This window comes from Onychomys torridus, chromosome 4, assembly GCF_903995425.1.
Source record: "Onychomys torridus chromosome 4, mOncTor1.1, whole genome shotgun sequence".
NCBI lineage: Eukaryota > Metazoa > Chordata > Mammalia > Rodentia > Cricetidae > Onychomys > Onychomys torridus.
In genome coordinates this window covers 126864554-126878668 of record NC_050446.1, presented here as the reverse complement: position 1 = coordinate 126878668, position 14115 = coordinate 126864554, and positions in this window count along the sequence as shown.

Below are 14115 nucleotides of genomic sequence, written 5' to 3'. Positions count from 1 at the left end.
CTGCCTGTAAAGCTCTCTCTGCTGTAGTTCGATGGCTCCTAGGGGACAGGTAAACGAAGGGCAGGCCGCCAGTTGCTGTTTACTAGGCAAATGGTGAGACTGGAACTTTCCCCAAGGAGGATGCTCGCTCCCTCGCTCGCTCAATAAGGTGAGAAATGAGGCTGCTGTGGGGACTCCGCAGCGCCCACTGCAGGCCACATTAGAACAAGGCATATGGCCTTAAAACCTCCAGGGACTCCCAGCTACCTGGCTCCCATTCATCCTCCACTTGCCGCAGATGGGCCCAGTGGCCTTGGAGCACCACAGGGTTTTCTGCATGACCCCTGCCCTTCCTGAGGCCCAACCTGCCAAGACTAGGTTGGGATGTCTTTTAAGAGCCAAAACGTGAGATCCTGGCTGTCGTGACCTCCCACCTCCCACGGCTCACAGCCTCACCCCGTTTCTTTGCTTTTTATTCTATTTATAGTGGCCTGTAAGTTCCCCTTTCTGGCTTCCATGAGCCCCTTAGTTCCCACTATCTGCACCTCTCCTCTCCTAAAACGCTACCTTTTGTCTCCTGCCCATGGTAAACAAGACCACACTCTCCTCTCTGTAACCGAAGCCCACCAGCTCCCAAGCCAACCCCACCCCTATCCCCACTGCATCCGTACAGACCTCAGGGACAATTGTAGAAAACTTAGTATTTAAAGCATCGAAAATTTACAGTCATGCAAGTGCGGAGATCAAAAGTCCAAAGTGGGGTTCTCAGGGATGGTCAGCAGGTTGGGGTCCTCCTGGAGCCTCCAGGGAGAACTCTGTCCTGCTTTTTCCAGCTTCTTAGGATATATTACAGCTGCCCCCAGGGCAGGGATCTCAGCCTACTCCATCTTCTAAGCCAGCACTGCACCCTGCTAGCTGGTCTTCACAGAACTTCCTTTGCTGATGTGGTCTTATGACACACAGGGCACACCTGGGCAGCCTGGGTACCATCTCCAACTCACCTGTGATCAGTAATCACACTATCCTTAGATATGGAAGGTGCCAGTCCACAGGTTTCAGGGACTATGGGGGACATCTTTGGGTGGGGGAGTGGTCTCTGCCAGCTCAGAAGTGGTCCAGGGTTGCTAGGGCACTGAGGGGTGGTTGTCTCCCATTCTGGACTGCAGGCTGTTCTCACCAGGCCACGGTTCTTATTTCCCAGTGATTCTCATGTGGGTCCTTTCTCCAGCTCTGTTCTTGCTTGATGCTTGGTGATTCCATCAGAGGGGTCCCTCCCACACCCCGACTTTCCATTTCTCATCTTCCTCTTATCCAGAATGCCTATGCTCTGATGTCAGCCAGACTACACAGGAGTCTCCCAATTCACTGTGCACCACAGTCACCTTGGAGTCTTCATAGGATATACTACCCAGAGCTTCCAAAGTCAGCAGAAAGTCCGGAGAGGCCAGAAGATTTTTGTTTCCAACAAGGTCCCAGGTGACAGCATCCTGAACACGTGAGCACTGACCTCAGGCTGCCATTTAGAGCTCTACCTCCTGACTGTTCTCTCCACCATCCAATCCAGTCACCACACACCCTTGGGGCCAGTGATGCTGACCCTCCACCGTTCTGACCCCACTGCTTCCCTGAACTTCTATGTCTCTTGGAAGAAACTGCAGGCTTCATGATTGTCACGTGACCCCCACCGCTTAAATCTCCCAGAGCACTGCCCCTTCCTGCCTGAATCCCTGGAAGCTACAGAGAAGCATCAACCTGTGAATTCCTGTCCATGCTGCAAAACTACAGACCACTCCTCTCTTCCCTCCGCTCTGGAGTCTTCTGGAGGCTCTTCCCTCCCCTCCCCAACCCCACTTTGCCCCACCCCCTCCTGGTCACCACCTTGTATCCTATAAGGAACATGCTGCCATGAAACAGTCTGCCTGATGAGCCCTCCTCTCTTCCCCAACCCTCTCACCTCCTCAGAAGACAAGCGAGCAGCTACTTCTGCCTTCAAAAGCAGAGCGGGTTGTAATCCCCTTAACTGCCTTGTTGCCTTCGTGCAAATCTCCACCACATGCTGCCATGCCCACATGCCCCAGTGCCCCACCTCTCATTCCCTTTTTTTTTTTCTTTTTGAGCTAGTGTCTCATAGCCCAGGCTGGCCTCAAACTCACTATGTAGCTAAGGATGGATCCTTTTGCTTTCTGGGATTGTAGATGGGTAGGTAGCACCACAACTGTGTGGTGCTAGGGAGCAAACTCAGGGCTTCATGCATGCCAGGCAAGCACTTTACCAGCTGAGGCTCTGCTCCAGCCCCCAGTCTCCCCAACAGTTGCACAAATATTAATATTTAATTGGATTGGTTGTCTTACCACACACACACACAGGGATATTTAAGGGAACAAGTTTGTGGATCAATTGTCTTTGGAAGGAATGGGCTCAAAGCAGCTCCCGACCCCCAAGCAGGACCTTCTCAGACTGTTTAAGATACCGATGACCACAAAGGAGGGGTGGGGGAGCGGTGGGGGAGGGGAGGGAGAGCAAACTATAATGACATGCATAGGTGGAAAACACTGTAACGAAACCCATTACTTTATATGTTTACTTTAAAAACTAACAGCAGAGACAGTCTCATCCAGGGTGCTTGATCTATATTGACCATTTGGAGAAGGATGTACTCAGGACTAATGTTGGAGACACCATGTAATGTCAAACCAGATGTCACAGAGGACCAGCATGCTGTGAGCCACAGCCCCATTGGCAGGTCTGAAGCTGACCCCAGTTTGTAAGGGAGGGACAGTCAGGCTCTCCAGTAAGTCTTGCACTCACAGCCACAGACCACTCAGACCTTGAGGTCTGGAGTGTCCATCAGCTCATGAGTTCAGACGGGAGGGTATGGATGTCTCTTGGGTGTGTGTAGGGGAGCGGTGGGGCGGGGGAATGCTACCATGCTCCAACGGGTAAGTCCTCTACTTAACTCCCTGTGGCCTTGCTGACAGTGTCCTCACACTGGCTCTAGGAAGAAGACGTAGGTAGTACATCCACTTAGTAGGAAACTGAGGCTGGCAGGTGAGACATCACCTGACCACAATCCACTAGCTGGTGAGATATAAATAAAGCAGAAGTCGGCATCTCCACCTGTGTGGTCAGGAGGCCTCATCTTAGCCATCCCAGGGGGCCTATCACCAGCCAGGGCCACCTCTCCCCTGCAGTCTTACAGCCCTGCTGATTGACTCAGAACACCTGGGGCAGTCCAAATCTTGTATTACCGGGCACACTGGAGGAGACCTGCCCCCATGACCCATCCTGGGAAGCTCGTGCATGAGAGTGGACGTCCAGATGAACTGCAGTCCTCCAAGCTTGAATCTGTAACAACTGTCAGCTGGTTGCCCTACAGCTCACACTGCATCGGAGCGGGGTGGGGGGGGGGTGGGGGGTAGCTCTTCTGATGGTGTTCTAAAGCGGATTTTAACTGTGAGCTTCACCTGCAGGGGGATCTGCAACAATCTAGATGCATCTGGCCCATGCATGCTCAGATCGCTCATTCAACCTACCTCTGAGGAGAAATGATTTTTTTGATGCTAGGGGTTGAACCCTGGGCCTCCAGCAGTGAACGACCTCCCCAGAACCATTTGTGCTTTTCTTCCTGGGGGAGGGGATGTTCCAGACAGGGTTTTTCTGAATAGCCCTGGCTGTCCTGGAACTTGCTCTGTAGACCAGGCTGGCCTCGAACTCAGAGATCCACCTGACTCTGACTCCAGAGTGCTGGGATTAAAGGCGTGCACCACCACTGCCCAGCTGTACTCACAATTTTAAGAGATGGTCTCTATAAATTGCCAAGGCCAACCTTGACCTTACTCTATGTCTCAGCCAGGCCTTGAACTTGCCTCAACCTTACAAGTGTCTGGATGGCAGACCTGTGCCACCAGCTCCATCTGAGACTGTTAATAGCAAGAGCCCCATGTACAATTCGGGAAACTGGGGCTCAGAAAATGACAGTGCAAGCCCAGATGCATCTATTCATGCATACCACAGATACTGACCAATTATATCCAGGGGCCGAGAGCAGGTGTTTTGAAGAAGCTGTGAGGCTAGTCTCTGCACACAGGAGGTACAGGGAGGCACAGAGATGAGCAGCAGGTGCCATGAAGAAAGGGTAGCAGGGGTGGGGGTGGGGTACAGTTGGCACCAGGCTCTGCCTGGTCCAGGAGCCTATCACTGAGGCTTATAGAAGCCTGAAGAAGATGCCTTTGTCACCATTCAGGTGAGCAGGTGGCTCTGGGGACACGGCCCATGACCATACAGCTAGCTGGGAAGTATCACCACATTTGCTGGGCCACCTCTTCAACCTGACCACACTGGGGAATGTAGAGCCATGGGGGGGGGGGGTTGGCTGGGAGTCGCAGGCATCTTAAGGTCTACCTGAAGCACACCAGGGGCCATCTTTATAACTACAAAGGAACTAGGAGGAGGAAGCTGCGTGTGGAGGCATACCCCTGTCATCCCAGAACCTCAGAGGCTAAGGCAAGAGGATTGAAAGTTCAAAGCCGTCCTGAGCGACAGAATGAGTTCAAGGCCATCATGAGAAACTTAGTGAGACCCTGTCTCAAAATAAAAAGGAATAAGAATAACTCAGTGGTAAAGTACTTACTTAGCACAGGCCAGGTCCTAGGCTACATCTCCAGTAGCCCTCCCCCTCAAAAAAGTCCTAGGGGATGGAGCAGGTTAGACAAACAGGTCAAGGGGATTTGGTTTTGGGGGACCTCTTAATACCTGCCTCTGGCAGAACGCAAGGACAGGCATTAGCACAAGACACCCCAAGACCAAGTTCTCGGAACCAAGGAGAGTTATTTGCCCCAGAGGGACAGAGGGCAGGGATAAGGGACAAAGACAGGAGACAGAGGGAGAAGGAGAAGGCCAAAGAGACAGAGAGAGGGGGAGGGGAAGGGGTATTTGTCCCTGAGGACAAAGGATGGCCTCTGGATAGAGGGAGACTGAGGGTGCACACAGGCAAATGGCGGTTTGTAAAGGTAAACAGGGAACCCCCGTGTTAGGATGAGGTGTTTAATTTTAATTGGGCATGTTTAATTTAATCAGGGTTTTGTTTTTGTTTTTGTTTTTAAGACAGCATTTCTCCGTGTAACAGCTCTAACTGACCTGGAAGTAGCTCTGTAGACCAGGCTGGCCTCAAACTCAGAGAGATCCACCTGCCTCCACTTCCCGAGTACTGGGATTAAAGAAAACTGTATGCCATTACACCCAGCTCAAAGCGGCTTTTAGTTGCTGGACTTCAATACTTAGATAGCTGGACCTTGGTGGTCAGCCTCAGGAGGAGGAAGTGGCCAAATAAGAGAGTAGACCTTGGTGGCTAGCTTTCGGAATGTAATCTAACGGTTTTTAGCAAGGCAGAGGGAATGGGGGGGGAAGGGAAAGGCCTGCCAGAGCCATGCTCACCACACTTGGACTGCTAGAGCCTTTCATGACCTTAGAAGCCTGCCTCTCTTCCGGCTCAGCTGTGGGGAGAGCCTGTGTCTGTGGGGACACCAGTGTACCCAAGTGAGTTTAATGGCAGGCTTTGTGATCCAGTGACAGCAGAGCTGCCTCCTAGGAAGCTTCCACACACACCAGTGTGGGAGACACATCCCTGGGGCCCAGCTACCCGGCATGTGCTGACAGTTCCTTTCATGCCAAACTTGAACTTGGAGGTTCCATTCTAAGATGAGATGCGACAACCGGCCTCTGGGAAGCTGGAGGAAGGCTTCCAGTGGAGTCCCACTGCCCCCTAGAGGATCGAGCTGGAGACACAAGCAGAGATGTGCAAAGCCCTGTCTCTCAAGCCCCAAGTTGCTTCCTGCTCTGTCCCCAGACACCATCAGTCCCCCACCCTGCCCTATGGGTCACAGATCAGGCACTCTGCAAATATATGTTCAGTAAAGGAACACACAAAGGAAAGAAAACAAAATACTAAGCTGTTCTGAGAGCTGCAGTCCCATCTTGGTGGAGTGAGGGGTCCCGAGAAACTTGGTGAAGAAATGGCATTGAAGCCAGAGGTGAGACAGAGGGCTGTGGAAGACTCTGTGGGGACACTAGAACTGCTCCTGGTGCACCAGGAATGCAGCCACAGGGCTGCAGCTTGTCACTACTCCCCAGCATCAACCTTCCAGTGAGCCTGCCGTGCCTGACATCACACTCACCAGAGCCTTGTTTCTCAACCATCACCCCAGCCTCTATCCCCCCAGTTCCCTCTCCCTAGAGCACCCCTAAACCCCTCACACCCACACCCCCTCTGCTGCCCCAAAGGCTGTGAATTGACCCTACCTAGCCTGCTCTGGCCTCACAGGCTTTCTTCCTTCCTTCCTTCCTTCCTTCCTTCCTTCCTTCCTTCCTTCCTTCCTTTATTTATTTTACACAGTGGGTTTTTTTTTCTTTCTCTTTCCTTCTCTTTACAAACAATTAAAAATTTAAAATCTGTGTTAAAACTTCTACATTTTCATGTTGTTTTAAAGGGCATAGATGCTTTGATCCGGTGCCTCTAGATCTCTCTCGGTAACAGGGATTCACAACTGAGGAGGGACAGCCCCTTAGATAGGGGCAAAAGGTATCCAAATAGCCACTGTCCACCCATCTCTGTTCTGTTGTTCCTGCCTACTTCATCCAGGCCCTACGGGGAGTGCGGTGCGGGACACCTGTGCCCACATCTTGTGTGAGCCCCGTATGAGGCACCAGCACAGAGAAATGAAAATGCACAGGACCGACTGTTACCATGGCTGCTCCTGTTCAGTCCTCGGGATGCAGCCTGTCTGTCACCTCCTCAGAAAGCAGGACTCTGCCCTCCCCCCACTGGAGGCCACCCCACTGCTCTGGCTCCTCTATGCCTCATCTGCATTGAGGCTCATCTCCCCCCAGAACCTCCCACTGTGCATGGGAAATTATGGAGGTTCCATCAGTGTAGAATGAATGTGTGAGTGAAGATAAATGAATGGATGAGTGAAGACAGACAAATGAGTGAAAGTGAATGAATGGTGATAAATGTATGAATGGATGGTGAGTGAGGATGAATGGATGAGTGAATAAAGGTGGATAGATGAATGATGACTGAATAAATGAACACAGGTGCTGTTCTCAGGAAGCCCCCACTTAGAAGGAGAATGCACAGTACCTGATGAAGTGGGTTGGATGATGATGACTCCCCTGATCCCCACACTCACTTGGGACCTACATGTAGTCAATGATCTCGGGGAAGGCCGTCCTGGATCATTCAGGCAAACTAAATCCCACAAGTGGCCCCCTATGAGAAGAGGGGGGCACAGACAGAGGTGGAGACAGGAGCTCCATAGCCACAAGCTAGTGAGGGCCAGGCCTGGTGATGCAGGCTCTCATGGCAGTGCCTCTGACACTGTGAGTTCAAGGCCAGCCAGGGAAACCTGTTTCAAAATAAAGAATGAAAGGAGGGCTTCTGTAGCTTAAGTGGTAAAGTGTTTGCCTAGCTCCCTGGAGGCCCTCCCTGAAATCCATCTCTATGTAATGCTAAAGAGAGACAGGGGGAGGGGTGGGGAGGAGAGGCTAAAGGAAGCATTCTCCTGTGAAGGGAGCATGGTTTGGGACACCTTGATTTTGGGCTCCTGGCCTCCAGCAGGGAGAATCTTAGGCACCTTGGTTTTTGGGGCTTGTAATGGCAACCCTGAAATGAACACACATTGAGTATCCCTTATCTTCACTATCCACTAGGGATCTGGATATTTGCATATTCATAATGAGATCTCTTGGGAAGGGGGCTTCAGTATAAGCCTAAAGTGTATATGTTTCTTGCACACTTGCATACCCAACCTGAAGGGAATTTGCAGTGAGCATTTTTTGTACCTTTGTGTGTAAAAATTTTATGCTACAGGATTTTCCACAAGGATGAACTGCACAGTGATTCTGGTTTGGGGACATTTTGGATTTTCTATTTTCAAATGGAGGGGTCCCTAACCTGTGCTTTGGCCAACCACAGGTAGTTTGTCAACACCCACACACCTCACAGAGGATTGCAAGTCACGGGTGCTATGAGAAACCATCCCCTGGCAGGCTCTGGCTAAGCAGGGGCAGCTGAGTCCTGCCTGGCTGGAGAAACCACCACTCAGACAGCAGACACCAGATGCCACACTCCCTACAGACATGGCCATCAAAGCCACCTTTCTTGACCTCATCTCCTCAGGTCCCTGATTAATGTGTACTTCTGCCAAATGGGATACTGACCCCCTACCCTGTGCACTGGAGCTCTGATCCCCTGTGAAGGGCCCCTGGCTCCCAACCCTCATCACCCGAATGGATGCTCCATGTCTATCTCAAGATGGAATGTACCATCTACCATGGTCTGTGGGTCTTGGGACACTGTTGATCCCTGCTAACCCCATCTGCTCACTCACAGTCAGCTATAGTCAAGCTGTAGCTGGGACCCAGATAATGACACTTTCCACAAACTACACCTTTATATTCTCCTTTCCATGTGGCCAGCTGCCCACCACCTGCTACCTCTTCCCAAGAACATACCCAACTCACATGCCTGTTCACAACCTCCACGCACTCTCTCTATCCTCCATGGGTTCACATCTTCTGCTTAGGACTGAATGTGGCTCCTGAGTGGACTTGATGTAACCACTCCTAACTCCAATTCCAGTGGCAACTCCAGGAGCCGTTAGAGTAAGATTAGGGACTGTGTGGCCCAGAGTGGGCACTTGGTGATGATGAGCACAATGCTGATAATGATGGAGATGATAAGGATGATTGTCATCATTATCATCTTTGTCATTATTGCCACCACCATCCTCATCATTATCATTACCTTCACCACCACCATCATTGTGTCCTACGCTGGCCTGGATCACTTCTGTACCCCAAGGCATGACAAGGACGACGTCCATACTCTTATTCAGGCCAGCAGTCTCTGTCAAGTTCAGAAGGACTGTGTCCCAGGCAGTGGTGGAGCACACCCCCTGCCCTGGCTAAGATCCCCTCACTATCCTTCCCCACCAGAGCTGAGCTCTGTGGTGTTGGAGGATGTTTCCAAAGTGATGTGAGCATAGTTTTGAGGTCAATGTCTAATCAAAAACACAACTCCCGGACGGACGGTGGCCTGGTTTAGAGAGAGAAGCGGGGTGAGTCACCATCCCAGCCATTTGAATGAAACAAAGACACAACAAGCCGGGCTTTCCTCCTATGCCAGAGTGGATGACCTCAGCCTTACAGACGCACAGCTGGAGTGAATTAGGGGGAGGATCTTGGGTTCCCCAGATAGCGAAGGCGGCTCAGCATGACTCATGAAGAGGACCACAGAGATGCTGAGGGAGCTTCACTGGGACTCCAGGCAGGGCAGGCAGCAGGGGTGACAGCCAGAACTCCAGGTGCCAGGAGACAGGAGGATTGCAGACCAAGGGAAGAGCCAAAGTGGGAGTGTGGGAAAAAAACCCAGATCTCCGGGATGTGTTTAGAGACCTGGAGGTCAACCCCCACCCCCGTGGATCTACAGTTGTCAGCAATGGTCATTGTCTGTGAATCCTCAATCTTCAGGCCCACTCCCCCATCCCCTCACCCTGGGAGGGGACAAGCAAACCCAGGCTCTGCCCAGGCATCCTCTGATGCTTTTGTGACACCATATCAGCCAGGGTTCTCCACTGCAAGGGCTCCTTGCCAGGCAGACTAAGCAGCCGGCAGAGGTGACTCCAGACTTCATGCCACCTTACCACAATACCCTTGCCAGAGTCCTCAGTTCCAACTTGGAGTTGCCCAGAGGGCTCACGGCACATGTATAATTAATATTTGATTTTGAAAGAAGAACTGTTTCCTAAAATGATAACAATAACACACATATGCACAAAATATCTAATAATAAAGAGAAACAATACATTCTTTGTATGTATGTGTGTGTGTGATGTGTGTGTGTGTGAGATGCATTGCATGTGAGCACATGCTCACAGAAGCCAGAGGTTTTTGGGTTCTTAGAACAGAGCCTCGGATACAAGGAGTAAATAGACCTTCGATCAGCTGTGCCTCTCACTGTGCTGTCCCGGAACACAGAACTAAACCTTTGATGTGTCCGTAGACTGACTCTCAAAAACTGACAACCAAAAGTTGCATAAATGGCCAGAGAAACAGTATTCATGGATGAATGTGGGTGAGAATGGACCCACAGGAGGAAACGTGGCCCTGGCTCCTCGCCTGCAGCGCAGGAAGGCAACTGAGCTCCAGTCCGCATCTGCCACCTCTCCCATGGAGTCACCACCCATAGCATGGTCACTGGCCTCTGCCACTCTCCTTCCAAGACAGCTTTCGGGGCCGTAAGCACACATGCTTGGGGAGCTCTCTCACAGAATATATGGCATGTGAATTTTCAGATTCTTCATTGTCTGAACAGAGCACCATTATTTTGCTCTGGTAAGAACCCTCAGAAAATACTTTCTCCTCAGAGCATGGAAGCTGCATCTTTGTTTTCTGGCATTGAGTTGAGACAAGTCCAGTCAGAGGCTGATTTTCAGCCCGGTATAGCCGACCACATATGACAGGATTGCCTCCAGATGCGGGGAGTGGGCTCTCCACTCCATACTCTTGCTGAGTCACAATTGGCAGCAGGTAGAAAAGAAAGCAGAGGAGTCCAGCTATATCATAGTGTGTTCATGTACTTACATATATGCATGTACAAGTATTTGTGTGTGCATGTGAGAACACATGAGCATATGTGTATACATGTGTGTGCACGTGTGAGTATTCATGTCTTTGATCAGCTCCCTGGATTCTTCCTCTGCAACTTCTCATCATCCTAAGGTTGGGACTCCTGGGTTCGTCATCTGTCTCAACCTTTCTGCTTTCCCAGTCAGACTTGCTCATTCTCTACTCTGAGATTCACCTTCCTCTTCCAGGTGTCTAATTTATCACCATCTGTTTTCATTTTCACTGACAAATTCTAAGGTGATTATTTTTCTCATTTTCAAGAACTGCTCCTTTTGCATGACAACCTGTTCTTGTTTTGTCTCCCAAACCCTCCTTGAGATACACGCTAGAACGAAGGCTTCGCTTTTGCGGGTTTTTTTCTTCTTTTCCAAAAATGATCATGGCCATTCCAGAGCAAGAATTCAAATTGTCCATCTGCTTTGCTCCTTCCGTGCTGGGACATTCGTACCCTCCAGCTGCCTTACGGGGTGTATTTACAATAAGGGAATCAATGGTCTGCGTCTGTAAGCGATGTTGTCTCCTCCTTCTGCCCTCCCTGAAAGCGCAGAGAAAATTGGGAACAGTGTGCACAGGACAGGAACACTGTCCACCAAGGTGTGCAGGGCAGAGAGCGTGCAGGCAGGCCGGGGAGACAGCCTTCCCGAGCAAAGAAGATGAACAAAACGCTTGCTTCTCTCACCCAGAGGGACATTGTCTGCTGTGTTACTTGGTTTTCCCTTTGCTGTGGCCAAATGCTGACAAAACCCATTTAAGACAGGAAGGGTCCCTTTGGCTCCCAGATTCAGAAGGCTCAGGCCGTGGTTCACAACAGCCCAGTGCGGGCTGTGTCTCACTCACTGACCGGCCAGAAGCAGGACTGGAGCACCGTCCAAAAGCTCCCACTCGCTCCTGATTCCCACAACCTTCCCCACAGCATTGCCACCAGGACATAAAGGATTCGACACTCGAGCCTGTGAGGGACTGATGCTTCACTTTCAGACCACACCATCCGCCTGTGCAAAGGGAGGGGACTAAGCCATGATGACAAGGACCCAGGCACCTCTTGGTCACCCCTTCTCATGGAAGCAAAGCCTTCGGAGAACCCCTGGGGAGATACAGTTGGTGGTGTTTTGTTTGTTTGGAGGCAGGATATCTCATTTTGTAGCCCTGGCTGTCCTAGAACTCCCTGTGTAGCCCAGGCTGGCCTCAAACTCATAGAACTCTGCCTGCCTCTGATTCCCGAGTGCTGCAATTAATGGCAAATGCCTCATCACGCCCAGCAAGATGGAGCTTTTTGATTGAGGGTGCTGTGACCTGGAATGAACTGTACCTTGGGTGTGCCATTAGAGATGTGGCAGGTGGGAGATGGCACTTGTGTATCTCTTGCACCAGGGGAGACTGCTCGCTCTTCCTTACGAGCCCCTGTCTAACAGAGTTCTCCATTTCCTCCCCCTCTATGCCCTGGGGCAGAGGTGGTGACTTGTTTCCACACACCATTCCCTCCCTCTCTTTTGAGTGACAGAATTGTCACGGTCAGTGTAAGGCAGCACAGTGGCGTGTGAGGGAAGCCACCTGCTTCATCTGCCTCTGGATGTGTCCGCGTGACCATGTTTTGACCAATGGGATAGATGCTGCAGACCATTCTGGGAGGTAGAGACAGATGAGAGAGAGACAGAGACAGAGATAGAGATAGAGGGAGAGGGGAGAGGGAAAAGAGAGGAGAGAGAGAGAGAGAGAGAGAGAGAGAGAGAGAGAGAGAGAGAGAGACCCTTTCTCTGAACCTGGAAATTCAAGCCACCCTCCTTTCTGTATCCTTCACGGTACTGGAGTTCTAGGCACGACCAGCTTTCTACGTGTGTACTGGGGATTTGAACTCAGGACCTCTACCTTGCACAGCAAGCATTCTTCCCCAAGGAGCTATCATCCAATCCCCACTTTTTTTGCCTGTATCATGAAACCCTTACAAGGCCAGGAAAGGGGAGATGATGCCACAGCTTTTCCAGCTCTGCAGACCACCAGGCTAACCCCCTACCCCTCTCCCTCCTGGTTAAAAATAGCCCCCTGATTTGTGGCTGTCCTGCGCACACCACAGACCTCTGGAACAGCTTTCCTGTGACGTCACAAGCCTGAATCAGGATTGCTGATGGAGACCTGAGGCACAGCCTAGGGCGAGAGCCTCCTAAGAGCTGCTGAGCCTGGGAGTTCTCGGGAACAGGGCCCAGATGACTCAGCAGGGCCCCTGTTCCAACTCAAGACACCTGGCACTGCTTCCTTACCAAGGTCCGCGACAAAGGAGCGGCCACTGCTCTGCGGCTGTGCAGCCCTGGTCCTTCACACATGCGCCCGCTCTGCTTCTCCACTGTGGAGCTGCCTCGGCCAAAACCAGTGCTGCCACAGTTGGTCATACTCAGAGGCCCAGGACTTGCCTTGTCCTGTGAGCACCATGACGTGTGACATGTGCGTCATGTCAGAGGTCCCTATGGCCACCCGAGGGCCTCCAGTTTCCAGGGTTCCAACTGGGTTGAGCATGTCCGGGTTCAGGACTTGATGCTTTTTTACATCATTTAGGTGTGTATGTTTGCATCCACAGTCTCCTATGAACCCCATTTACAGGGAGGAAAACTGAGGCTCGGGGAAGTCAACAGCTGAGCTGGGGTTCAAACTCATAGTAGAGAGGCCCACCCTCCCCTGGCCAGCGTGCTAATGCCCACACTGAATGAAGTCTGGAAAAGGGCTCTCAGGAAGTCCACCAGCCCTCTCCCTTTCCCACTGGCACCCCAGAAAGTGACACCATCCATGTGACAAGCTGTTCCTCCCACCCTGAGTCCCTTTCATCTCCTTTCCTACTAATCACTGAGGCCTTCCTCAGGCCTGGAGCTCTGGCAGGTGCTGTAGTGAGCTGCTGGGTGGCTGGAAAAGCCATCCTGGGTGCCTGGTACTGTCCCCACCCATCAGCTTCCAAAGGTGGAAGGTGAAGAACCCTTAGAGGAGGAGAGCTGGGGATTGTGGGAAATGCTGAGCCACCCAGGGCCACCTGGAGGCAAGGTGCCAGGATGTTAGCTGGGCCCACGGGAATCCTCTGCCAGGGAAAAGAATCCAGCCCTTTCTAAATTGTGTTTAAAAACAAAGAATACATTAGAGAGGGAATGGGCTCGGTTGTTTCAAAAATCAGAAAAACGAGCTTTCTTCATGCAGCACACCTCTACCAGGACCCCAGGGAACCAGCCAGGAGCTCCGGCCGCCATGATAAACTTCACTTTCAAGAGGAGGCTAGAAGCCAAAGAAAATGTTGGGATATGGGGTGTAATTGCTGGTACAGCCAGCAGCGAGATTAACTGAATAGGAGCAAACAAATGCAGCTCCTTCCTGGGGCAAAGCGGGCAGGGGCAGGCCTGGCCCAGCGCCACCCACACCCTTGGGCCCTGTTCTGGGCCCCGCTCTGGCTGTTAGGGTCTCCGGTGTGCACACATC